Source organism: Cupressus sempervirens, chromosome 9, assembly GCF_028749045.1.
Source record: "Cupressus sempervirens isolate cs-2001-9-10 chromosome 9, ASM2874904v1, whole genome shotgun sequence".
NCBI classification, from domain to species: Eukaryota; Viridiplantae; Streptophyta; class Pinopsida; order Cupressales; family Cupressaceae; genus Cupressus; species Cupressus sempervirens.
In genome coordinates, this window is record NC_143126.1 from 183,796,868 (window position 1) to 183,824,860 (window position 27,993).

The following is a 27,993-nucleotide window of genomic DNA, read 5'->3' on the forward strand; positions in this document are numbered from 1 at the left end:
AATATAGATGCAGAAGAATAGTGTAGGCTAAATTTGTGGAATATGTATGTATGCCAGGAGATTTTAAAAAAGTAAGAAATGAATTCATGCATCATTTACCGCTATGAACATGTATTGGGGACATATCCTCAAAATCAATATTTAATAAAAATAAGAACTGGTGTCCAGATTTCACTATTACAAAATATATTTACTTTTTTTTTTTCAGTCACAATATATGTATTAACGTATAATGTAATAGAACATCTGCATAATTAGATTGCTTGGAATTCATTTCACACTGAAACAAGAGAATGAAAGCTCTCACACAAATTAAATAGATTTGAATAACTGTGAGAATTCTCTAACCATATATTAAACAAAACATGTATAGGCGTAAATATATTTACATACATGATCAGTTCCGGTGTCTAAATTTATCTCAGAGGCTCACAACACTACATTTGATCGAGATAAAAAGCTACTCAGTGACAAAAACTGGAATAAAGAACTGTCAAAAATGCTCTTCTCATCCCCCTGCAGATTTGCATTCCGGAGAGATGCAGGCTTTCCTGAAAAAATAGGTCAATTTCACGATACATCCAGATTATCCTAAAATAGGATTTTGACGTAGACCCAATTGGGATATAGGATGTGAACATGCTGTAGTTTTTTTTATATCAAGTCAATAACATGGGCTAGCTGTGCGAAAATTTCAGAAAGATCTTTAAAATTTGGAAATAAAAGGTGATTGTTTCACAAGGAGTCCAACACAATACAGCTTGTTATGGTACAATCCTCTGTCTAAAGATTGCTACTTGCTTCAGTTAAGCATCACCAGTAATCTCCACAAGAACATTGTCCCTGCTTGAAATGATGGAACCGGTTCGCATCTCTCACCACAATTTCTCTCGCAACAATCTTCGAGATATTCTTGGTTGCAGTGTGGCAGGCAACACATACTCTAAGGTTTTTGACAACTCTAATGGTGGTTCCAGGAGATGTGTTTAACAATCCAAATGCAATTGCCAATTTCTCACTATGGTGGCAAAGAAATAATTCTTTTTCTTCCTCCTCCACATCATTCGGTACGTGTATTGAACCTGAAGAATATCCTGCTGCCTTCATCTCCCGAGATAATTTCTCCAATGTTGCATAAATCTCATCTGTTTGTGGATGTGATCTGTCTCCCATACAAAAAGCATGAACCATTTTGTTGACCTCAATCCAACTACATCCAGGTATCTTTTTAATACCTCTATCTTTCATCAATCTTCTTGACCTTTGAACGTCATCCCACATGCCCACATCTGCATAGATGTTTGACAGAAGAACATAAGGTGCAGCATTTGTGGGATCCAGTTCAGAAAGGAGAGTTGCTGTAAATACCCCCAATACTATATTCTTGTGTAATTTACAAGCACCAAGCAAACACATCCACACAACCACAGCAGGCTTAATTGGCAATTTGATGATAAAGATAAGAGCTTCCTCAAGATAGCCAGCGCGCCCAAGAAGGTCAATCATGCATGCATAATGGTCTATCGTGGGCATAATGCAATTAGATTCATTCATACCATTGAAGTATTTACAGCCCTCATTGACTAAACCAACATGGCTGCATGCAAATAGAACACAAAGCAAGCTAACTTGATCAGGGTATGTCCCCGAGAACTTCATTAGTTTAAAGAGTTTGAGAGCTTTTTTGTGAAAGCCATGCACTGCATACCCTCCAATCATCACATTCCACAAGACTGCATCTCTTTGAGATATTTTATCAAACAGCTCACGTGCCTTTTGTATACTTCCGCACTTCGCGTACATGTCTACCAGTGCACTTGCAACTATAACATCTGATAAAAATCCACTTTCAATTATGCTTTGATGAACGTCCTTACCCTGTTCCAAAGCTCCGATTTTGGCACAAGCTGGGAGAAGGCCGGCAAAAGTTGTGGAGTCTGGCTTTAAACCTTCCAATTGCATATGCTTAAAAGTCTCCAATGCCTTTTCAGCAAGACCATTTTGTGCATATCCTGTGATCATCGTATTCCATGAAACCAAATCACGTTGAGGCATGTCTTTGAAAAGTCTCAAAGCCTCATCAAGGACACCAATTTGCACATATCCTGCAATCATTGCATTCCATGAAACCACATTTCTTTGCGGCATCTCTTTGAAAAACCTTATAGCCTCATCAAGAACTCCATTTTGTGCATAGGCTGCAATCATAGTATTCCATGAAACCACATCTCTCTGAGACATTTCTTTAAAAAGCCTCAAAGCTTCATCGAGAACCCCAATTTGTGCATATCCTGCAATCATTGCATTCCATGAAACCTCATCACGATGAGGCATTTTGTCAAACAGTTCACGTGCCTTCTGTATGTTTCCGCATTTTGCATACATGTCTACCAACATACTTTGAACTACTACATCTGATGAACATCCGCTGTCAACTATGGTTTGATGGATGTCCATACCATGTTCTAAAGCTTGCATTTTTGTACAGGCCGGGAGAATGCTGGCAAATGTCGTGGAATTTGGCATTATGCCAGCAACTTGCATTTGCTTATAAGTTTCCACCGCTTCCTCAATAAACCCACTTTGAGCGTAACCTGCAATCATCGCATTCCAAGAAGCTACATTTCGTTGGGGCATTTCCTCAAATAACGCTGAAGCTTCATCAAGCATGCCATTTTGTGCATACCCCGCAATCATGGCATTCCACGAGACTACATTTCGATGAGGCATTTCTTTAAAAAACCTTAAAGCCTCATCAATAACACCATTTTGTGCATACCCAGCAATCAATGCAGTCCACGAAACCACATTTTTCTGAGGCATTTTTTTGAAAAGCTTTAAAGCCTCATCGAGGACACCATTTTGTGCATACCCTGTAATCATCGCATTCCACGAGGTCACATCTCGTTCAGACATATTGTTAAACAGCTCGCGCGCCTTGTGTATGCTTCTACATTTTGCATACATATCTACTAATGCACTAACAACTACAATATTTAATAACAATCCTCTGTCAATTATACTCTGATGGATTTCCATACCCTGTTCCAAAGCTCCTACTTTGGCACAGGCTGGAAGAACACTGGCAAAGGTAAACTCATCAGGTTGAACATCTGTTCGTTGCATTTGCTGAAGCAGTGCCAACGCCTTGTGAGGAAAACCATGGCTTCGATAAGCTGCAATCATCACATTCCATGAACAGCCATCTCGTTCTCTCATTTCGTCAAACACTTTACACGCATCAACCAGACTGCCGCATTTTGCATACACGTTAATTAGCTTATTTTGAAGAAATGGTGTAACGAGACCAAACTCTGGTTTCATCCTCAACCGTGGCTTTAAACGCTTTCATTCATTTTGTGAATCAAACCTCTCGTACAGCGCTTGCCAGTCATAATATGGCTCTGACGCGGCAAATGCCTTGCATGAAGGATTTTAACTTCAATGCTAAAATTCAGCAGTTCTGTAGTCTCCATTTTCTCATTTTCTAAGGTGATCTTAGAGCAAATGATGCATTTCAAAGCCATTTAGTGCCAACACCAGCTACCCCACTGCAAGTCACGAATAAACTCGATTACCCTGCTAGATATTTTGTCTTTCCGACTACAACCGAGTTACATCTGGATATCTGCCGAGAACCCAAATACATAGTCAAGGCTGTTTATTTTTGTGCCAATGCTGGTCTCTTATTTCTTTTTAAAACAATTAAAAAATTAGACATAATGATCAAATTTGATGAAATAAAATATTCTTGGTGTATTCAACTAGTGGCACTATGCTTGCTGCTTTTTTATTCGAAAACGTATATAAATAAATAAATAAATAGAATACTTGTTTATACAAGTAATTAATTAATTGATTAATTATTATTTTTCCAAAAAATTTGTAAGATCATGTTGGTTTGTTTTATTCTTTTATAATACTTTCCTTTTAACATTTAATTTATCTTATTTTAAGAACTTGTATATTTTATTAAAACATTATAAGATAGAAATTCTTTTAAAATAGAATTTGTATGGAGACATAAAGCACAAATATATATGAAATAGAGAATATTTAACTTATTTTTTAAATTTTTTTTGCATCGGTAAATGGTAAATGGTCGAAGTTTAGATTAATTATTTTTTATGAGAGGCTCACAAGTTACCTGCCTAATTTTTTTTATCTTATTAATATTATATTTTGATTAACTTTAAATATAAAGTTTTAATATTAAAAATTAGATTTGACATTAAATATAATAACTGTGATAAGGAATCAATCATATAATTAAAATTATCATGTTAATGTTAATTTAGTCGATAGGCTATTTGTGACTCCCAAAATTTGAACTTTTGGGAGTACTAATTGATTGTTTCTTTCCATTTTATCTTCGATAGAAATTTTTTTAAATTACTCTTTTTTAATATTATAGAAAATTTCTAAAAATAAAACTAGAGTCATTCAAATCTTTCTTTACAATTAATTAGCATTGGTTGCTCAAATGATTTCTTGACAATTGACTTTTTTACTCTTCATAATATTTAGATTTTTATTTTTTAATTTAAAAAAATAAATATTTAAAAAGTAATTGGTGTAAGATCAATTCAAATAAGAAAGCGAATATAAATATTAATAGTTTATATATATATATATATATATATAATCTTATTTTTTATATTATCATATATCTATTTTTATGAGAAATCTTGACGTATGTGAAGATTTGTAAAATGTAATATCAATTTAACATTTTTTATTTGTTTTTAAATATCAAAATTTTTTACCTTATAATATTAAAATCAAATAATAATGACTATGGGCTAATTGTTGCAGGCACAAAAGCATCATGTATGAAGAATATGTACACTTTTATTTCTATGTACAAAGATAAGAATATGAGAGTATAAAATATTTGAAAAATAAATATATACAATCAAAGATATAAAGTCAAAAGAATGTGTGTATAGCATTATCATTTATTATTTATTATGAGTACATATGTACACACATAAAAAATTGTATTTTCTTTAATTTATTTTAATTCTTTTGTTCTTATATATTTTATTGTACTTATTTATGGTTTCTCATATTTATATCTCTACACATACAAATGACATTTGCCATGTTATTTATAAATGTGTATAATTGTCTTGCATTAGTTTTTATCATTTCCACTTCTCTTATGTCACGTATCTCTTTATTTACTCCTTTTATGGTATGTGTCATATTCTTAATAGAATCCTTAATTATGATATTCCACCAATATAAGTGACAATTTACAATAAGAAGAATAAACTTAAAATAGACTAAGTCCATAATTAATAAGAAACAACAATTTATGTATAAAAGAAATTATTGGCAAACATTTTGAAATCAACTTTTAGGCAAGAAGATTTCTCCAACAAATTTTACCAAACAATTCAATTGTAATGATTATGCATTGCTAAACAAAAATTAAGTATACATGTTGAAATATTATTACTAAGAAAAAGAATATACATTAAAAAATTATATATTATTATTTCTTTTTTCATAATAATATCTTTCAATGTTATTTTCTTTTATTGAAATATCCTTTTTTTTATATTAAAAAATAATATATATTATTTTAAAAAATAACTGTGAATTTATCTTTTATATATAGTCTTCATTTTAGCAAACTATCTTCCAATATTATCTTCTTCTATTAATCTATCATTTTTAAGTTAACATAATAATAATAATTAAAGATATTAGGATTTCTTTTATTCAATAAATAAAATTAGGATTAAAAAATAAAATAAAATAAAAGATATTAGAATTAATTATGTATGTTCTACAATAAGAAATGAACAAAATGAAAAAAAAAAAGCCTATCATGTTTTTTCTTTTAAAATATCAATTTGAGATTAGCCACACTCCACCAAAAAGGTCTTTATACGTTAAATCTTCAACCTATCCATGCATTTTGCACATTTTATTTTATTATTTTCTAAACACAAATCTTTATATTTTTGCAAATATAAATTTCCATTTAAATGTACTAGGGATAAACTAAAGTCTGAGTATTTATTATCACTTTCAAAAGTGGATCAAACATGTTAACAAAGTGGAGATTTGATAAACATATGTAGCCATTTCCTTTTTTTCATTATATTACACATTGTGTTGTGTTGATTAAGTAAAACTAGGTTTTAAAGGACCTAAAACCTTTTACAGAGTAGCATGAAAATAAAACTAAGAAACCCAGAAAAATTGTGCATCAGCACCAAGAACAGAACAAGCTAAACCAAGTAGCTAAAACAACTAGTAGGAAAAGATAGCACAAAACTAGCTACATGGTCTTTAGTAAATCCAATGCTTGGTTTGCAAGGATGTTCATGTTTTCTACAAAGGCCTTTAGATCATCCATTTCTTTGGCTTCAACACCCTTTGTCTTTTTCAAGTTGGCCCTGGTACGCTTGCTAGATCCTTGGTCATCTTTCACTTCCTTGGAGCCTTGACCTTTCTCTTGTTCAAATTTGTTCAGGAGAGTGTTAATATTGTCTGCCACTGTCTTTAGAATAGAACAATTCTGATTGGCCAGTTTCTTAACCATCTTCTCCATATTAACCACTCTGTTATCCAAACCATCCAACTTTTTTTGGAAATCTTTAATCAACTGATCCAGAGCTTTGTTTTTGGCTTCGAGGGGTGGAACACATTTCTTTAGATTCTTAACCTCTTCAACATTACCAATCACCTTAGAAAGTTTATCAATATGTTGTTCCAGAGTTCTCTCCCCTCTAGTTGTTTTTCTGAAATGATCAAACTCTCTTACAATGTCCTGCATATGTTGTTGCAAACTACAAACATCCTTCTTCATAAGCCTCGGATTGCCAAAGATCCCTTTCAAAAAACCTTGGTCATCATTTCCCTTGTTATGAGTAAGGTCATCCTCATCCTAGTCAACATTGTCTCTTGCAAAAGCAGTCTCCTCCAGCGCTTTTGCATCCACCTTCCCTTGATGAAGTACATTGTTTTGTTATTTTGGTAAAAAAATTAAATTAAAAGTGCATATGATGTTATTGATAGTTTTCCACAATTTTGAAGAGAATAGTAGAGAAGATTGTACTAGATGAGTTGCATTTCTTTATCATAAATAGAGACATGTCTTCAACTAAACTTACTCTCTCTCGATCCACAAACCATAATTGTAGCTTAATTGCATTCCTTCCTTTTGTTTTGAGTTTAAACATATTGTATTTTCTTGAATGTTTTAATGGATTCAAGGTTTTGTATTCTACCAGCAAAGCATTGTATTCAATGAAATAAAATCCATATTTATTATAGCACCTTATTGGATGTTTGCACATTTTGCATGTAAGTATATCAAAGACTTCACAACTCATTATCTACAACCCATCAAACCTTCTCTATCTTGACAAATGCTTTTTCTCTAAATCCTTCTATTAAAATTCTCTCATAATATTTGACAACATTGGATGTGGTTTTTAAATCTATTTTGTGAGTAGCCTCTAATTATTTTTATGAAACAATAATATCAATAAACAATAAAATATTTTTTATATAAAAGAAAATTATTTATTTTTAACATTTAAATCCTATCTATAATTCCATGTCATCTTATCCCTTGAAACTCCTTATAGATGCAAGTGCTAGTTGATAAAAATTACAATAAAATGAATCATGATCACCTCTTAATTAGCCCATATGATTATAAGACTATGGGCAATTATCTAATATAAGTTGATTCAACAATGGGCATGTTCAACTCCATTTCACCATATATAAGCATGATAGAGATTAAGTTGCATATTAATGGTGAAAGGTGCAATGAGATGTATTCAAGTGTCAAAATGAATCTTGATCCATCCAACGTTGCATATTATATAGAGTCCATTAAGTAATGAATATCCAAGTTCTTCCATGGTTAATGTGTATCACAAGGAATATAGTCAAATGGCTTAAACATCATACATAAGGCTTGATTCCTAGACTAAAAGTGTTAAATAGTCAAAGGTTTTGATTAAGTAAGATAGGTTTTGAAGGGGTTCTGAAACCCAAATACAAAGCAGGTGCAAATCTGAACAAAATACAAGCTGAACTGAAAGATATACAATACATCATTTAAAAAGAAACGAGGTAGAGACACAACATAACATAGAAAGAAAAGGGGGTGCCAAACATCTCATAACCCCCACCTACATAAAATAGTGATCAAGGAAAAGATAAACGCTTAATGATCTAATCACCCTATAAAAAGAAAAAAGACAACAATTTAAGATTTCCCCTTAACCCCCCAACTTGTGAGAGTTAGGAGAAGAATGAGAGAATAATTTCTTTGAATGCTTTCATTTACCATAATCCCTCCCTCTTCAATCTTGGTTGCCAAAGAGTGCCAGGCCAGTGAATCGACAAACCCGTTAGAACCTTAATGATAGGGCCAACAATGGCAAGACCATCAGCACCAGATTCACCCTTCACAAAACCATTATGGACTAAGTCAACATCATTACAGGCATAGCAACAACATGTTGGACTAAGCCAGCAACAACAATCTTAACCTAGTCAATAACAGTAGCAAAAGAAACACCAGAGGCTACATGAATAGAGCCAGCCATAAAAGGGACCACAAAAGTAGCAATCTTCTTACCAAAACCAACATGATCAGAAGAAGGGACAATTGCATCTTCCTACCAAAGAAAAACAATAGTATCATCTAAGGGAACTTCCTCATCAAATGCATGATTTTTGACCATTGTATAATGCTGCAAAAAGACTCCCTTCCACCATGAAGAGGGTTTCTTAGATTTGACTTTTTTAGCCTCACACTTTGCCGCAACATGCCTAGTATTAAAGCATTTTCAGCATCTAAACAAAATACCTTCACAATTTAAAGATTGGATCCAAGAGCTAATAGGACTACATAGTTTAATCTATGTTGGAAGGCCTTTAGAACCATCTATATCAACAAGAATATGTGCATAGGTAGAATGCAATATATTAGGGGATTCTAAATCCACCATTAAAAAATGACCTAAAGCCTCACCAACTTCCTCAAGAACAGAATCATGTCTAAGTTCAAGAGGATGGTTTGGAAGACACAACCAGATAGGCATTTTGCAAAAAGATTGGATGATAGGGTTAAAGTCCTTATGCCAAGGTTTCATCATCAATTGGAAACAATTTTCCCATGTGAAGAAATGAATACATAGAATAGTTCTCCTATCATCCATATTATCAAATTGGGCAATTAAAAAACCTCTTATGAGAGAAAAGATCTAGACAGAATTAGTAAGATATGGATCCTAATGCTTAGAGATCTACATGTGAAGCTTCTTAAGAGAGGGCCAAAAGCCCCTAAATAGAAAAATAATCGCATCCACCTCAAGGGTCACAGTTCATTGTTCAGTCTTCAAAATTGTATCTTTATCCAAATTGGCTTAAATATGGGTGTGGGTGGGAAAGGGTTTGGAAACTATAAGCTTAGTGACAGCCCCCAAAGCCTCGTCGTTACTACCCCCCAAAGCCCCCACAACAAACTCCTTCTAGGCCACAACCTCTCACAAAATTGCTTCACCTGCTATAAAATGAGAAAGCGAAGACCCATTCTGAATCCCCTCGTTAGAGAAAAGTCATGCCTAAAAATAGGGGAAGCATTAGACCTGAAGCCCTTCCCAATACTCATTGCCATAGGAAGGGAAGGGACCGAGTGACCTACATCAACCAATGGAACCATGACACCTGCATCACACACAAACCCACCAAAGAAAAACTCATCATCCACAACAAATGCACCAACCTTAATTTATGGCCAAAGCCTACAGACAAGGTCTTCGCTTGCAGTGGAACAGAAGAAGCTAGCATAGTGTAGGAATGTGCACGTGCATGCCTAGGATTTTCCCTCTTGTCATTTCAAAAATGCATTCATGTTAAATAGTCAAAGTTGAATTACTCTTCCCAAGCTTAATTTTCTCCTTAGTGTGTGTTGTTTATTGGTGGTTGAATGGAATAGTCGATCTATTGGAATGTGCCTGTGTAGATGTGGGTGGGTGGGTATGTGTGTGTGTGTGTTTAGTATCTCATTTGTAACAAAACATAATAGAATAAGAAGTGACTAATGGAATCAAAGATTATTAAATATATTTCATATTAAATCATATTGAATGAGAGAAAGATAGTTATTATTGGACAAAGATAGAAGTCAACATTCAACAAGGGAGCCATAGATCATTAATATATATGGATTTCTGATTAAAAGAAGTGAGTAATGGAATCAAAGATTATTAAATATATTTGATATTGAATCATGTTGAATGAGATAAGGGTAGGAATTATTAGACAAAGATAGAAGTCGACATTCAACAAGGGAATCATAGATCATTAATATATATTGATTACTGATTAAATATACATAGAATAAAATATTATAATACACATTTGATATGGTTCACATTGAAGAATAGGAGAATAGAAAGCAATTTATTTGTTACTCTTCACAATGAAGAGTTAATGAAGGAAATGAAACTCTAAAATCAATGGAAAACTTTGGTGACAACAAATGAAGTAGTACCATATGCATGATTAGATATTGTTTGGTTGGATGATTATATCTTAAGTCTAGTAGTGATAAGGGACCTTATGTGGTCGTGTGATATAAATGTATGTATAGACATATATATAGACATTCATAATATAATGATAAAGCATAGTAACTTTTATATGTATTCATAATATAATGATGAATCATAGCAAATTAATCTTAAATTCATTTAAATGGAAGGATAGGTTGGTTTGTATAGGGAGGTGGGAGTAATTTCATCCCAACTTAGGCATCTCCCAAGTGGTGGTGTTGATGGGAGTTAATGAAATCCTTGGGCCAAGTGGTGGCATTGACAAGAGTTCATGAAGCCCCTAGGCTTAACCATGGAGAAGGTTTTAGTGCCCTATGACAATAATTTCCCATCTTCCATGAGGGTTAGGAAAGAAGAAAAATTGTGCTTAGATTTAGAAATGATTGATTGTATAATTTAAAAAATTTAACTATCTTTTAATCTAGTTAAGACACAATATTGCATGGAAACATGTGATCTTGGAAAAAATCTCTCTTAATCCACAAACCATGATTGCAGCTTATCTGCATACCTCCTCTTTGTTGCCAAGTTTAAACGTATTGTGCTTTCTTGAATATTTCTAATTGGAGTTGAGATTTTGTAAAATACTTCCTAATAAATTATACATATTCCACAACTAAATCATTATATTCCATGAAATAACATCTAATTATATCATAGCACCTTGTTTCGTGTCTGGACATCTTGCATGTAAGTATATCAAAGATTTTACACCCATATTATCTATAACCCATCAAACCCACTTTACCTTGACAAATGCTTATGCTCTCTTCCTATTGAAGTTTCTCACAATAGTTGAGGACATTTGATGTGGTTTTTAAAATATATTTTGTGCATAGTCTCTCATTATTTTTAGTAAATGATTTACAAATAAAAGATATTAAATTTACATTTAAAAAAATATATTTTATTTTTTTACATTTATCTTCTATCTATAATTTTCTATCAAATTATTCTTTAAACCTCCTTAGGTGCAAGCACTAGTTGATTCAATTACAATAAAAATAAATCATAGTCATGCCTTAATTAGCCCATATGATTGTTAGACTATTGACAATGAGATTATAAGTGGAATCATCAATGGCCATAGTCAACTTTAATTCACCATATAGAAGCATGACAGAGATTAAGGAGCAATTTTGTAGTGAAAGGTGCAATGAATAATATTCAAGTGTCTAGAGAAATTACCCCATTTATCACAATATGGCTATAAATTGCAAGTTATCGAAGCTAAAAACAATTGTCATAGATTGTGGTATCCACTAGTTCCAAGTAGGCCAAGGTGGAGAGTTTTAATGAACAAAATTAAAATGTCTCTAGAGGAAGTGTCTAGTGCACAAACCTATAGATACACCAATATAAGTAAATCAAATATGATCCAAGTAACATTTTTAAAGCTAACTACTTATCGACACATCATAAATTATAGACATTCGATGACTTTCTAGGGCTATATTTTGAAATATCTTTGGATTCTTTTTACATACCAAATGATACATCAAAATATAAGCTTGCACATAGATGTTATTTAACGATATGTGGTTTTCGAGGGTGATCTGATATGCTCTTCATTGGAACTTATTTAAAAAATCAACTTAGACAAGAATAACAACTCTTCTATGATATTTGAAAACCTTTGACATAGAGTTGCTACCATAAAGAAAGAAAGAAAATACAATCAAGAGAAAAATTAGGAAAAAATCTTAGTGTTGCTAGTTTCTAAGCAACATTTTACTTGTCAAGATCTCAAGAAAATGAGATAAAAGCATATGGTAAATAGACATATAAGGTCATAAATGAAATACGTTGCAATGATACATAACCCTAAAATAAGTTGTGATACAATCATCTCTATAAAAAATGATCAAAATAACAAACTAGAAAATATTTGTTATGAATGAAAAGATAATAATAATATTGCAATGAAATGACAAACTGACATGACATTTGTATATTATAAGATTCTTCAAGGAAGAAAACTCTTCTATAAATACTAAATACAATATACTTCATGGTGGATTATAATTAAACTCTTTATTTATACTAATTTTACTCAAAAGAGACTATTGCTCCCAAAATAGATGGGATAAACCAATTTAACAAAAGAGAATTCAGAAACACAGGCATTTAATATTTGTATTAATCCAGTTTAATACAAAAATAATTAATTAAGAAGAAATTGTCAAGGTTGTGGCTGTTAGTTGAGTTTATCCACTTCCATCTACAAAATTGTGGATAGACCAACTATATAGATCATATCTTAATTCTTACACTCACGTCTATCTTTTACCAAGAACAAGAACAAGCTATGAGACAAACATTTGTTTAAACATATAAATTACATATTTGTATTCTCCCTTTACAATTTGATATAGCTAGAAACCAAGGACTATATTAAAGATTATAGATTTTCTTTCAATTGCAATTAAATGATTCCAATGTAAGAATATTGGTTCAAAAATCCTTCTATATATCAAAGTTAAAATAGAAGTCACTTAATGGCTAACATCAAGTCCTAGTTAGCCATATAACTTGACAAGAAATATTTTCATTAAGAAAAAGATAAAGTCTGTCACTTATGGCAATGCTTTTTGCTTAAGGTCCGTTTGGTTCCTAGCATAGGAATTGAAAATTAGAATAGAAAAATGGAATGGGAATGGGAATGGAAAATAGCAATTCCATTTCTATTTGGTTCAATTGGGAATATGTTAATCCATTCTTTGGTTGTACAAAATTGGAATTGGAATATGGTTAAGTTTATATTTTTTAAAAAAAAAATTCCCTTAATTTGATTTGTTTTAATTTATTTATTTTTGGTTAATTTTTTCAATAATGATAAAGAAGTTAATTTATTTTCATTTTTATTTTATTCATTGAAGTTAATGAGAAATATAATTTATTTCATTTTTTAAAAATAAATAGATATAATAATAAAAACGTTATACACAATAAATACTCATTAAGCTACTAAAATATGTTCATTTATATATAAAAACATAAAAACATTAGTCTCCACGATCATATTTAAGATGAAAACAACAAAATGGTAATGTCATTACTAAAATTTGTCCACCAGTATACAAAGTCATAAAATTTACATCTCCAATATTTGTTTTTTAACCACATTATTGCAATTGGTCCGAAATCAACATAACCAATAGTGTGATTATAACAATTAAAACACAATTAGCACGTCGTTGAAACATGATATCATTTTTCACCATGGAAGTTATCAGCACATCGTTCAAACATGATAACATTTTTCACCATGGAAGTTATCTTTATGGCAACAATCTCTTGAACCTTGCACAACTTGCAATTGTTCCTTTCATCTTTTTTGAGAAAATGTCTCAACCTTGTGGTAAATTTTATTTGTTCTTCGTTTGAGTTTAGAATCTGAAACCCTTGTTTGATAAAATTGGTTTTCGTTATTGAAATTGTTTGTGATTTAAAATTGAAACCCTTGTGTTGAAATTATTGCTCTTCGTTTTCAAAAGCATTTGTAATGAATGGAGGGATTGAAAACCTTGTTGTTAATTTGAAGTTTCCATTTTCAGTAAATTTTCATTTTTGGAAAGTTTCCATTTTAGTAAGTTTCCATTTTTGAAAAGTTTTCATTTTTAGTAAGTTTCTATTTTTTAAAAGATTCCATTTTTAGTAAATTTCCATTTTGAAAAGTTTCTATTTTTAGCAAGTTTCTATTTTTGGAACTTGTCTATTTTTAGTAGGTTTTCATTTTTAGAAAGTTTCTATTTTATCAAGTTTCTATTTTTGAAAAGTTTTGTTTTTAATAGGTTTCCATTTTTGAAAAGTTTTTATTTTTAGTAGGTTTCTATTTTTGAAAAGTTTCCATTTTTGAAAATTTCTATTTTTAGCAAGTTTCTATTTTTAGCAGGTCTCCTTTTTAGGAAAGTTTATATTTTCCATTCTTCAAATTCTTGTCTTCTTCGTGTCAGGATAAATCTAATTTCAAAGTTATAGATTAAATTAAAACCCTTGTGATAAATTTTTTTCTATTCTTTTTTTGAGTTTAGAATCTGAAACCCTTGTTTGATAAAATCAATTTCCGTTATTGAAATTGTCTGTGATTTAAAATTGAAACCCTTGTGTTGAAATTATTGCTCTTCGTTTTCAAAAGCATCTTTAATGAATGGAGGGATTGAAACCCTTGTTGTTAATTTGAAGTTTCCATTTTTGGAAAGATTTTATTTTTAGTAAGTTTTCATTTTTTAAAAGATTCCATTTTTAGTAAGTTTCCATTTTGGAAAGTTTCTATTTTTGTAACCTTTCTATTTTTAGTAGGTTTCCATTTTTGGAAAATTTCTATTTTATCATGTTTCTATTTTTGGAAAGTTTTTTTATTTTTAGTAGGTTTTACTTCTGGAAATTTTCTATTTTTAACAAGTTTCTATTTTGGAAAGTTTCTATTTTTAGCAAGTTTCTATTTTTGAAAAGTTTCCATTTTTGGAAAGTTTCTATTTTTAGCAGGTTTCCTTTTTAGGAAAGCTTTTCCAAAGTTTAATTATTATGGTAATAATTGATTATTATTATTATTATTATTATATTTAATAAGTATTGTTAAAATTTGAAATTTAATTATTTGAAATTTTAATTTATTACTTTATTATTTAAATATAATTCTAAAGTAAATTAAAAATTAGAGAAATTAATTGGGAGAATTAATGTTTTCTTTTATAAACTTGGATGTGTTTATATGGTTTAGATATATGAAAATGATTTGTGATACTAGGGAAATTTTATTATTACAAAACTTTAGTAATCATAATACTTTGAGAAAATGAAAACTGAACCCTGATTAAGATTGAAAATTATCAACTGTAATATTTGGAAATAAAAACTTGGATTCCTTGGGAAATGGGAAGATTATTTGGGAGTCATTGTGCCTAATAAGCATGTCAATATTTTTGCAATCACGGGTTTATACCAGTGATTGCAAAAACATTGCTATGTTTTTAAGGCACGATTCTAGGAAAAGAAACAAAATCACAGTATAGGGCTTGACATCACAAATAAACCCTTGAAAATGCAGATGCAATATTGTAGGCAAATAACTTGACTGAAAGATTCGTGCTCAAAACTCTAGATCAGACTGCAACTACATAATGGTTTAGAAAAACATAACAGTTACAAAAAAAAGTCAGAAAATCATACATACAAATGTTCTGGAGAAGAAGCCACGCACTCAACAAGTTGGAAAAACCCCAAAACCGCAAATACACCAATAGTGTTTTTGGTTATTTGAGTCCGTGCAATTGTAGCTATGAAACATAATAGTGATAAAATCCATTTATAAGTGAGCTAAACGATACAAACATGAAGTATGCAATTAAAGGGAAACATGAGTATGAGAGTAATTGCTAGGGTTGGGAGCAAAACTCATAGTATAATAGGTAAGAACCACCCACATAAAGGACTCTATCAGGGAAAGGGGAATTTGAGTGATCCAAAGCAGGAAATGATCTCCCACGCACTCAACAACAAAGAAGCCAATGGAAACAATTAGCAGAAACCTCATTGCAAACTGTTAAACAGTAAAAATATCAGCGGATTCCAATATGATAAAACCCTATGTGAGTAACCACCACAAATCTAACAAATTATATAATTTGGAAAAATCAAATAGGGAATAGGAATGGCTTATTCTAATAACTGATTTTTTGGCATAGACATATGCTCAATTTGGGGGCAAAATTGAAATGTGTAATGTCTACCCCTACTTGACTTTTCGGATTTGTTTTAACCATATTCTTTTAAGCTTGTTCTATGATTATGTTTCATTATTAGCGATGTTGGGTACTAGAATTGATTAATTATATTTCATATTCAGTTAATATATGTGTTGAGTTACTTTAGTACTAGTTATCCTAGTTATTTCATGATTGTTTCAATGATAATATGTATGTTCATGTAGTGACTTTTAGTTACTTAATAATGTTAGTTAGATGAATGATTTTTATGCAGTTTCTATGGATACTTAACCCATACTTACATAGTGTATGGTGTGCGTGTATGTTTTCTTTATGTTTGACGTTTCTGATGTGGTTGAAGAAGAGAGTCATAGTCACCTACTAGTCAAGATCTACACGATGAACCACTGCCTGTCCTAACCTGTTTAGTTTAGAATATTGTGTTTGTACATGCGTGGATTTTATCTAGATTGCAGGTACTGGGTATTGACTTCTCTGAATTGCCAGGATGAGCGTACCCTATCATAGTATTTCAATGGTATAAGTGGGAAGATAACTTCTGAGTTTGAATCCTAAACCCTAAGCCAATTGTCCTAGAAAGTAGGATAAGTATCTAAGTTAGTTTACCCGTCCAAATTCGTCAAGTGACGTGAATTCATGATTTTAACCTTGGAATTTGATATTGTCCTTTGTCTTCAGTTGAGTTGTCATTTTTGGTTTTGTGGGTATGTGATGATTTTTTGTTATAATTAAATCAAATTAAAAGATAATTTAATGATTTGATTTAATAGAAATTTTATAAATAAAATTTGAATCAATTAAGAAATTAAATAAATAAAGAAATTAATTTTAAAAATTTAATTAAAGTTCTATTTTGGGCGTATTTATATTTATTTAATTTAATAATAATTTATTTAAGAGTTTTATTTTAATAATAAACTCTAAATAATATTATCAGTTGAATTAATAAATATATTATTAAAGCATATCATGATTTAATAAGAGAGAGAACACATGATTTAATAAAATTTATTTTAATTAAATTGTATAAAGCTTATGCACGAAATTAAAATATAATAAATTAATTAAAGAGAGAAAGCTAATTATTTAAATAAAGATATTTTGTAATTAAATATCTAAAAGTTTATGCATGAAAATGTAAAAAGATAATAAAATAAAGTTATAAGCATTAATTGATCAGCGAGTTCCCTCTCATGATTGCACAATCATAGCCCCAAATTTAGGGGAGAATTCTTTATTAGAGATCTAAAGCTCATTATGCAATTACGCAAGTTTTGGAGAAGCAATTTTGGAGAGGAAGGTTTTCAGTTAAAAAGGAATTGTTGTGTGTTCTGTGCATCCGTCATTTTAGCATCAGATCTAGATGTTCATAATTTGATTGGTAAAAAAAGGAATTTGGAGAAGCGATTTTGGGAGAAGGAAGTTTTCAAAAGAAAGGGCTTTTCTCGGGTTCTTTGTGTGATTGTGTGTTTGCGTGTTAGCATTAGATTCAGGTAAAATCTTGTGTTTGATTTACACAATAAGTTTTCAGTTTTCCGTTCTTTGAATTCTTGTCTTCTTCATGTTTGGATAAATCTAATTTCAATGTTATAGATTAAATTGAAACCCTTGTGATAAATTTTATTTGTTCTTCGTTTGAGTTTAGAATCTGAAACCCTTGTTTGATAAAATCAGTTTTCATTATTGAAATTGTCTGTGATTTAAAATTGAAACCCTCAAGTTGAAATTATTGCTCTTCGTTTTCAAAAGCATCTGTAATAAATGAAGGGATTGAAACCCTTGTCGTTAATCTGAAGTTTCCATTTTTAGTAAGTTTCCATTTTTGGAAAGTTTCTATTTTCAATAAGTTTTCATTTTAGTAAGCTTTCCTTTTTTGGAAAGTTTCTATTTTTAGTAAGTTTTTGTTTTTGAAAAGATTCCATTTTTAGTAAGTTTCTATTTTGGAAAGTTTCTTTTTTAGCAAGTTTGTATTTTTGGAACCTTTCTATTTTTAGTAGGTTTCCATTTTTGAAAAGTTTCTATTTTATGAAGTTTCTATTTTTGAAATTTTTTTGTTTTTAATAGGCTTCCATTTTTGGAAAGGTTTTATTTTTAGTAGGTTTCTATTTTTAGCAAGTTTCTATTTTTGGAAAGTTTCTATTTTTGAAAAGTTTCTATTTTTAATAGGTTTCCATTTTTGAAAAGTTTCTAATTTTAGCATGTTTCCTTTTCGGAAATTTTTTTTCCAAAGTTTAATTATTATGGTAATAATTGATAATAATTATTAATAATAATTTTAATAAGCATTGTTAAAATTTGAAATTTTAATTTATTACTTTATTATTTAAATATAATTCTAAAGTAAATTAAAAATCAAAGAAATTAATTGGGAGAATTAATGTTTTCTTTTATAAACTTGGATGTGTTTATATGGTTCAGATATATGAAAATAATTTGTGGTACTAGGGAAATTTTATTATTCGAAAACCTTAGTAATCATAATACTTTGAGAAAATGAAAACTAAAACCCTGATTAAGATCGAAAACATTATCAATTGTAATATTTGGAAATGAAAACTTGGATTCCTTAGGAAATTGGAAGAAAATTGGGGAGTCATTGTGCCTAATAAACGTGCCAATGTTCTTGCAATCATGAGTTTATACTAGTGATTGCAAAAATACTGACGTGTTTTTAAGGCACGATTATGGAAAAAGAAACAAAATCACAATATAGGGCTCGACATCACAAATAAACCCTTGAAAATGTAGATGCAATATTGCAAGCAAATAAATTGACTGAAAGATTCATGCTCAAAACTGTGGATCAAACTACAACTACATAATGGTTTAAAAAAACATAATGGTTACAGAAAAAGTTAGAAAATCATACATACGAATGTTCCGGAGAAGAAGCCACGCACTCAACAAGTTGGAAAAACCCCAAAACCGCAAACACACCAACAATGTTTCCGATTATCTGAGTCTGTGCAATTGAAGCTATGAAACAGAATAGTGATAACCCTGTTTGATGGAGAACCGGCAATAGTAAAAAATGTCAGAAAAATATGTACATTAGAACAATGTCAATGCAAAATATCCATTTAAGATAAGCGAGCTAAACGATACAAACCTGAAGTATGCAATTAAAGGGAAACATGAGAATGAGAGTAACTGCCAGGGTTAGGAGTAAAATTGATAGTATAATAGGTAAGAACCACCCACATAAAGGACTTTATTAGGGAAAGGGGAATTTGAGTGATCCAAAGTGGGAAATGATCTCCCATGCACTCAACAACAAAGAAGCCAATGGAAACAATCAGTAGAAACCTCGTTGCAAACTGTTAAACAACAAAAATATCAGTGGATTCCAATATGATAAAACCCTATGTGAGTAACCACCACGAACCTGAAAAATTATATAATTTGGAAAAATCAAATAGGGAATAGGAATGGCCTATTCTAATAACTGATTTTTTTGGCATAGACATATGCTCAATTTGGGGGCAAAATTGAAATGTGTAATGTCTACCCTTGCTTGATTTTTCTGATTTGTTTTAACCATATTCTTTTAAGCCTGTTCTATGATTATGTTTTATTATTAGCGGTGTTGGGTTACCATAATTGATTAATTATATTTCATATTCAGTTAATATATGTGTTGAGTTACTTTAGTACTAGTTATTCCAGTCATTTCATGATTGTTTCAATAATGATATGTATGTTCATGTAGTGACTTTCAGTTATTTAATAATGTTAGATGAATGATTTTTATGCGGTTTCTATGGATACTTACCCCATACTTGCATAGTGTATGGTGTGCCTGTAAGTTTTTTTATGTTTGACGTTTCTAATGTGGTTGAAGAAGAAAGTCGCAGTCACCTGCTAGTCGAGATCTACACAATGAACCACTGCCTGACATTGCCTATTTAGTTTAGAATATTGTGTTTGTACATGCGTAGATTTTATCCAGATTGCAGGTACTGGGTATCGACTTCCCTGAATTGCCAGGAGGAGCGTATCCTATCGCAGTATTTCAATGGTATAAGTGGAGAGATAACTCTTGAGTCCGAATCCTAAACCCTAAGCCAATTGTCCTAGAAAGTAGGATAAGTATCTAAGTTAATTTACCTGTCTAAATTCGTCAAGTGATGTGAATTCGTGATTTTAACCCTGGAATTTGATATTGTCTTTTGTCTTCAGTTGGGTTGTCATTTTTGGTTTTGTGGGTATGTGATGATTTTTTGTTATAATTAAATCAAATTAAAAGATAATTTAATGATTTAATTTAATAGAAATTTTATAAAGAAAATTCAATATTTAATTAATTAAGAAATTAAATAAATAAATAAATTAATTTAAAAAATTTAATTAAAGTTCTATTTTTGGCGTATTTATATTTATTTAATTTGATAATAATTTATTTAAGAATTTTATTTTAATAATAAACTCTAAATAATATTATCAGTTGAATTAATAAATATATTATTAAAGCGTCTCATGATTTAATAAGAGAGAAAACATAATTTAATAAAATTTATTTTAATTAAATTGCATAAAGCTTATGCATGAACTTAAAATATAATAAATTAATCAAAGAGAGAGCTAATTATTTAAATAAATATATTTTGTAATTAAATATCTAAAAATTTATGCATGAAATGTAAAGAGATAATAAAATAAAGTTATAAACAGTAATTGATCAACAGGTTCCTTCTTATGATTGCACAATAAGAGCCCCAAATTTAGGGGAGAACTCTTTATCAGAGATCTAGAGCTCATTATGCAATTACACAAGTTTTGGAAGAGCAATTTTGGAGAGGAAGGTTTTTGGTAAAAAGTAATTGTTGTGCGTTCTGTGCATCCATCATTTTAGCATCAAATCTAGATGTTCATAATTTGATTGGTAAAAAAAAGGGATTTGTAGAAGCGATTTTGGGAGAAGGAAGTTTTCAGAGGAAAGGGTTTTTCTTGAGTTCTTCGTGCGATTGTGTGTCTGCGTGTTAGCATCAGATTTAGGTAGAATCTTGTGTTTGATTTACGCAATAAGTTTTCTATTTTTCGTTCTTCGAATTCTTGTCTTCTTCGTGTCTGGATAAATCTGATTTCAAAGTTATAGATTAAATTGAAACCCTTGTGATAAATTTTATTTGCTCTTCGTTTGAGTTTAGAATCTGAAACCCTTGTTTGATAAAATCGGTTTCCGTTATTGAAATTGTCTGTGATTTAAAATTGAAACCCTCATGTTGAAATTATTGCTCTTTGTTTTCAAAAGCATCCGTAATTAATGGAGGGATTGAAACCCTTGTTGTTAATTTGAAGTTTCCATTTTTGAAAAATTTCTATTTTTAGTAAGTTTCCATTTTAGTAAGCTTCCCCTTTTTTGGAAAGTTTCCATTTTTAGTAAGTTTTCGTTTTTGAAAATATTCCATTTTTATTAAGTTTCCATTTTGGAAAGTTTCTATTTTTAGCAAGTTTCTATTTTTGGAACCTTTCTATTTTTAGTAGGCTTCCATTTTTTAAAAGTTTCTGTTGTAGCGGGTTTCTATTTTTGAAAAGTTTTTGTTTTTAATAGGTTTCCATTTTTTAAAAGTTTTTATTTTTGGTAGGTTTCTATTTTTAACAAGTTTTTGTTTTAACAGGTTTCCATTTTTGGAAAGTTTCTATTTTTAGCAAGTTTTTATTTTTAGTAGGTTTCTTTTTTGGGAAAGTTTTTCCAAAGTTTAATTATTATGGTAATAATTGATAATAATAATAATTATTAATTTTAATAAGTATTGTTAAAATTTGAAATTTTAATTTATTACTTTATTATTTAAATATAATTCTAAAGTAAATTAAAAATCAAAGAAATTAATTGGGAGAATTAATGTTTTCTTTTATAAACTTGAATGTGTTTATATGGTTCAGATATATGAAAATGATTTGTGATACTAGGAAAATTTTATTATTCGAAAACCTTAGTAATCATAATACTTTGAGAAAATGAAAACTGAAACCCTGATTAAGATTGAAAACATTATCAACTATAATATTTGGAAATGAAAACTTGGAAACCTATAAGTGAAAATTAAATATGCTTGTTTTCTAAAACCTAATGTATTATGATAAGTTACTATTGTATGTTCTATATGAGACGTGTGATTTTACTGATATTAGATTTTGGGTCGACTTAGCTTTGGCCAAATCAGGATGTTTACCAGAGACTCGAGAAAATTGTTTTGTGATGTCATGATGATGTTTTGATCTCAATCTTTTATACTCAACCATGGTAATGTGTCTGGTATGCTCTATGAGGTGTTTTGATGTATTGATTGTTATTGCTTTCCAGTGTTTTTGTGTGAAACTGAGGTGAATGGTGTGACCTATCTAATATAATTTTTGAGTTTTTGATTAGTTGTATTTAGATTGTTTTTCAGTCGCTTGTATAGGGCTGAGGTGTTTGTATGATTTGTTCTTAGTGATGTCATGTTATAATGTGGATTGGTTTATGTATACTTGATTTTTGATTAGTCCTCTTAGGATGATTGTATTGGTGGAATCTGTGATTATGATCAGTGATTTTCAGTACTTATCAGTTGCTTGTTTAAGAACTAATGTATGGTATGTGATCTTTTGTGATCTTTTGATTTTACTGAGCTTGAGGTAGGTTATTTGTATGTCATTTTGGGAAGTGGCTTGCAATGGAGGTCGGAGCCCTAAAGAGGCTGCCTAAGTAACCCATTGCAGGTTGTTTTAATAAGTGATAATATTTCATTAAATGGGTTTAAAATGAATTAATAAGATATTGGTACCACAGAAAGTCACTAGGGTGCTGGAGGATTAAAAGACTAGCCGGGTAACTTTAGAGTTGACTCGTTAGTATGCCTTGTCTGTACGAAAGGATACTGATGCCACATAGAGACACTAGGGGCCTGGAGTCCAGAGAGGCTACCAGGGTAACCTTAGAGTTGGCTCATGCGATGACACTTGCCCACTTACATAGTAGATTTCCTACGTGTCTGTGTTGCCTCTAAGTTTAGTTGATACTTGTGTCTTGGTACCCTTTGAGATAGTTTGCTTTTAGGTGATTCCTTGAACCTAGAAGTTGGTTTTGACTTTTGAGTTTGTTATCTTATTTGGGACTTGAGTTTATCTCCTTAGCACGGTGGGAGTGGACCTTTTTGAGTTTCACGAAGTCGGGTGGTAGTGCATTTTCTTCTACCATTGAAATCCAACCGTTGGATGTCGTTGTTGGATGTGTTTGTGCAAATGTTCCTTTTTATCCGATCTTGTATTGCTATGATGAATGGTTATGCTCTAAGTGTATTGTATTTGATTTTATGGATCTTACAAGATGATGTAATCTATTTCATGGTGTATATTATTTTGGCCTTTCATACCTTGTGACCTGTACAGTTGATGATTGTGCATTCTATTTAATGCCAAGTGGCATCCTGTAATTGTATATTATTTAAATGGATTCATACTTGTATATTATTATTTTATGTGGATTTATTATATATTGGATTTAGTATTAATTAAAACTTAAATGTGATTCAACGTCATGGAACCTTTAAGAATTGTAATCTGTTTTATGGTATGTATTTATGTGAATGTTAATTGCTTCCACTATTTTATAACTGTTGTTGTATTTTTATCTTTAAAAAAATGTTTGACAAACTTAGTAAAACTTTAGGTTAATTTCTTTTGGGTCACATGATGGGGCATTACAGAATGTGTTTTACAATTCTCAATTCCGATTTGGCATACCAAACAGAGAATATCAAACATATTCTAATTTTCTCTTCCTATTCCCGTTGTAATCCATCAACCAAATAGGTCCTTAGATCTCCTAATTCAACTTGGCACTTTGATATTGCCAATGTGAATAAAAACTACATTTGAAAAAGGTTTCCATATTTCACCATGAAAAATCCAATCTCACTTTGTCAACAATTATCCTTAGATTCTCGGGTGGTGCACCATTTGCGAAAGCAAACCCAAGGGGTTCTCCAAGTCGGCTTTTGTAAGTTCAATCCAACATATAACCTAAAAATTATGGATTAAGCAAGGAGGGAATGATGAGAATATCTTATAATTAATTGATATACACAAGCATCTCAATATTAGTCATGATGTAAATTTTGCCTAGTACAGAAAAGTTTCTCAGATTGCACTATCAGGCTCGCTAGTTTTATCTCAGTTAGATTGAATGAGGTATCTTTGCACATATCGCCATTAGAAATCTTTTGCCATATATATAGAGACATATATGTTTCTGGTATAAAGCAATTTAATCCAAATGGCAGTCCAGACATTCACAAGACAATACAACTAAGATATGCGAAGAAAAAAAAGCCAAAAGAAAAGTGAAGATTACTAATGATGATCGATAGACCTCACTGAAGTATAGGGTAAATCAGACGATTGGGATCAACCTCCACTGAGCTTGCTTTCGCCATGTAACAGCTTAATATAATTATGAAATTATGTTTTGTTCTGAACGGATGTCTTATTTGAACTTTCAGTGAGATCATTTGAACTTTCAAAGTGTGATAATTTTCACCCGTCTTTAATTTGTGAATATGTGTAACATCATTTTATACATATTAATATAAGCAATATTAACAAAAATTAGTAAAGATCTAGAAAGGGATGATGTCTCTATAACCTCCAACTATTTGATTTATTTCAAGCCCTTATGCCAGATCTCTACTGGCAGCGCATCTTTCCATTTATTTCAAGTGTTGTTCTCCTTTTTCTTTACTCTTTTTTCCCTGCTGCTTCCATTTTTTCATTTCACAGATGCGGGCTTCCTGAAAGAACAAAAAACAGGGCTTTGAAGGCTGTAAGGCATGCTATATATCTGATATTACTAAGTTGATAGCATTATCTAGCTTAGCAAACCTGAAAATATAATCTGATTCTTTCTCATCACTGCAAATCTGTCACCATGGACTTTGTCATTGTGTAAGTCTGGGTTTACAGAGTGTTTCACTTAGCTTCGCCAATAATCTCCACAAGGACTTTGTCTCGTAGAAATAATAATTCGATTGATGTTTCACTTAATTGTGGTTAAATATAATTGCAGTTTTGGACACAACATGCTTGAAGCTTCTTGGTGACTCTGGTAGTTGTTCAAGGAGGCGTGATTAACAAGCCAAATGCAGTTGCATACCTCTCACTCCCATGGCAGGGGAAAAAATACTTTCCTTGTCCACGACTTCTAGAAAACACTCATCTTCTTAATATCCAAGTGACATTTATCCACCTTTGCATAGATCTTCTATGTTTGTGGGTTTGACGTGTCTCCGATAGAAAAACAATGCACCACATTATGGACATCAATCCAACTATATCCAGGTATCTTTTCAATTCCTTGATCTTTCATCGATTTCCGTAGCTTTTGAATGTCACTCCACCTTCCTATCTCCGCATAGATGTTTGACAGAAGAACATAAGCCGTAGCGTTTTGGGGATCCAAATCCAAAAGAAGAGTTGCTGTAAATATTCCAATTCCTGTATTTTTATGCGACTTACAAGCACCAAGCAGACTCATCCACACAATAACCACAGGTTTAATGGGCATTTTGATGATAAACATCAGAGCTTCCTCAAGATAGCCTGCACGGCCAAGGAGATCCACCATGCAAACAAAATGATCTATTGTAGGCATAATGCAATGATAGTCATTTATTAAATTGAAGTATCTACATCCCTCCACCACTAAACCTGAATGGTTGCATGCAAACAAAACACAACCAAAGGTAACATGGTCAGGGTTTGTTTCAGAGTGCTTCATCAGTTCAAAAAGCTTGAGAGCATCTTTGCACAATCCATGCATAGCATATCCTGCAATCATAGCATTCCAAGAGATCACATCTCGTGGAGACATTTTTCCAAACACTTCGCGTGCCTTCTCTATGGTTCCACATTTTGCATACATGTCTAGTAGGGCACTCCTAACTAAAGCATTTGAAGAAAACCCACTATCGATTATGCTTCGATGGATGTCCATACCATGTTGCAAAGCTCCCGTTTCAGCACAGGCCGGTAGGATGCTGATAAAGGTTGTGGGGTTTGGTTTTACACCTTCCAATTGCATTTGCCTAAAAGTTTCCAAAGCCTTGTCAACAAACCCATTTTGTGCGTATCCTCCAATCAACGCATTCCAAGATACCACATTCCTTTGAGGCATTTCTTTAAAAAGCCTTGAAGCTTTATCAAGAAAACCATTTTGCCCATATCCGGTAATCATGACATTCCATGAGATTACATCTCGTCGAGGCATTTTTTCGAAAAGTCTTAGAGCCTCATCAAGAGCACCAGTTTGCATATAAGCTGCAATCATCGTATTCCATGAGACCACATCTCTCCGAGGCATCTCTTTGAAAAGCCTCAAAGCCTGGTCAAGAACACCATTTTGAACATATCCTGCAATCATTGTATTCCATGAAACCACATTCCTTTGTGGCATTTCTTTGAAAAGCTCTGCAGCCTCATCAAGAACCCCATTTTGTGCATATGCTGCAATCATTGTATTCCATGAGATCACATCTCGCTGAGGCATTGTTTTGAAAAGTCTTACAGCCTCGTCAAGAAGGCCATTCTCTGCATACCCTGCAATCATTGCATTCCATGAAACCACATCTCGTCGAGGCATTTGCTCGAAAAACCTTAAACCCTCCTCTAGATGACCATTTTTGGCATACCCTGCAATCATCACATTCCATGACACCACATTTCTTTGACGTAAATTGTCAAACACTTCGCGTGCCTTGTGCATGCTTCCACATTTTGCATACATATCTATCAGTGCACTGGCGACCGCAACATCTGAGGCCAATCCGCTTTCAATTATGTCTTGATGGATGTCCATCCCCTGTTCCAAAGCTCCTATTTTGGCGCAAGCTGGTAGGACACTGGAAAAGGTAAACGTATCCGCTCGCACACCTGTTCGTTGCATTTGGTGAAACAGTGCCAATGCCTCGCGAGGAAACCCATGTCTTCGGTAAGCTGCAATCATCACGTTCCATGAGCAGCCATCTCGATCTGTCAATTCGTCAAACACATTACGAGCATCTACTAAACTCCCGCATTTAACATACATGTTGATAAGCTTATTCCGAACAACAGTGTTTGCAGGAAATACAAGTCCCCTGGGAGTGATAAGAGAGTGGATTTGGTTACCCTGTAAAAGAGTATTCTTGGCAATGCGTGTTTGCAAGAAGTGATGGTGTGCAGAAAAGCCTAGCTGGTGACAGTCTGTGGAAACAACAATGTCCAACGCTTCCTGCAAACAACCCTCTCTACACAGTGCTCTCAAATTGAAATTGAGAGTGATAGTTGATGGCATTGTAAGATTAGAGTTTAAGTCTATATTAATATTCATTCTAATTCTAGCACTGCGACACCTATGATTACGAGGAGAAACCGGGGGTTCCAAACCCTGCAAATCTTTCTCACAAGTTCTTTCGGTTACTTGAATTGTATACAAGTTACTGTGCCCTGACTTTGAAAATTTTGTGCTCTTGATCTTCTATTTCCACCTTACCACCTGGACGAGTTACAATTTGCCCCCCTATTTGGATGGAATTTTTGTTAGTTCTGGTAATACTAATATACTAGCACTTGTACCGAGAGATCCAAGAGGGTCACAATTTTGATTTTGATTATTCATTTTTACTCTACAACTTCTTGGAACTCAA

General features: G+C 31.7%; 1 pseudogene across 1 annotated transcript; it reads right to left on the bottom strand.

The window, feature by feature from the left end:
• Nucleotides 1-327: 327 nt before the first annotated feature.
• On the bottom strand, nucleotides 328-27,965 carry LOC149538080 (pentatricopeptide repeat-containing protein At2g22070 pseudogene; annotated as a pseudogene). Its single transcript, XR_016356515.1, has 3 exons — nucleotides 27,923-27,965; nucleotides 26,119-27,793; nucleotides 328-3,250 (listed from the first exon to the last, which is right to left on the bottom strand). The product of XR_016356515.1 is annotated as a pentatricopeptide repeat-containing protein At2g22070 pseudogene (transcript).
• Nucleotides 27,966-27,993: the final 28 nt, after the last annotated feature.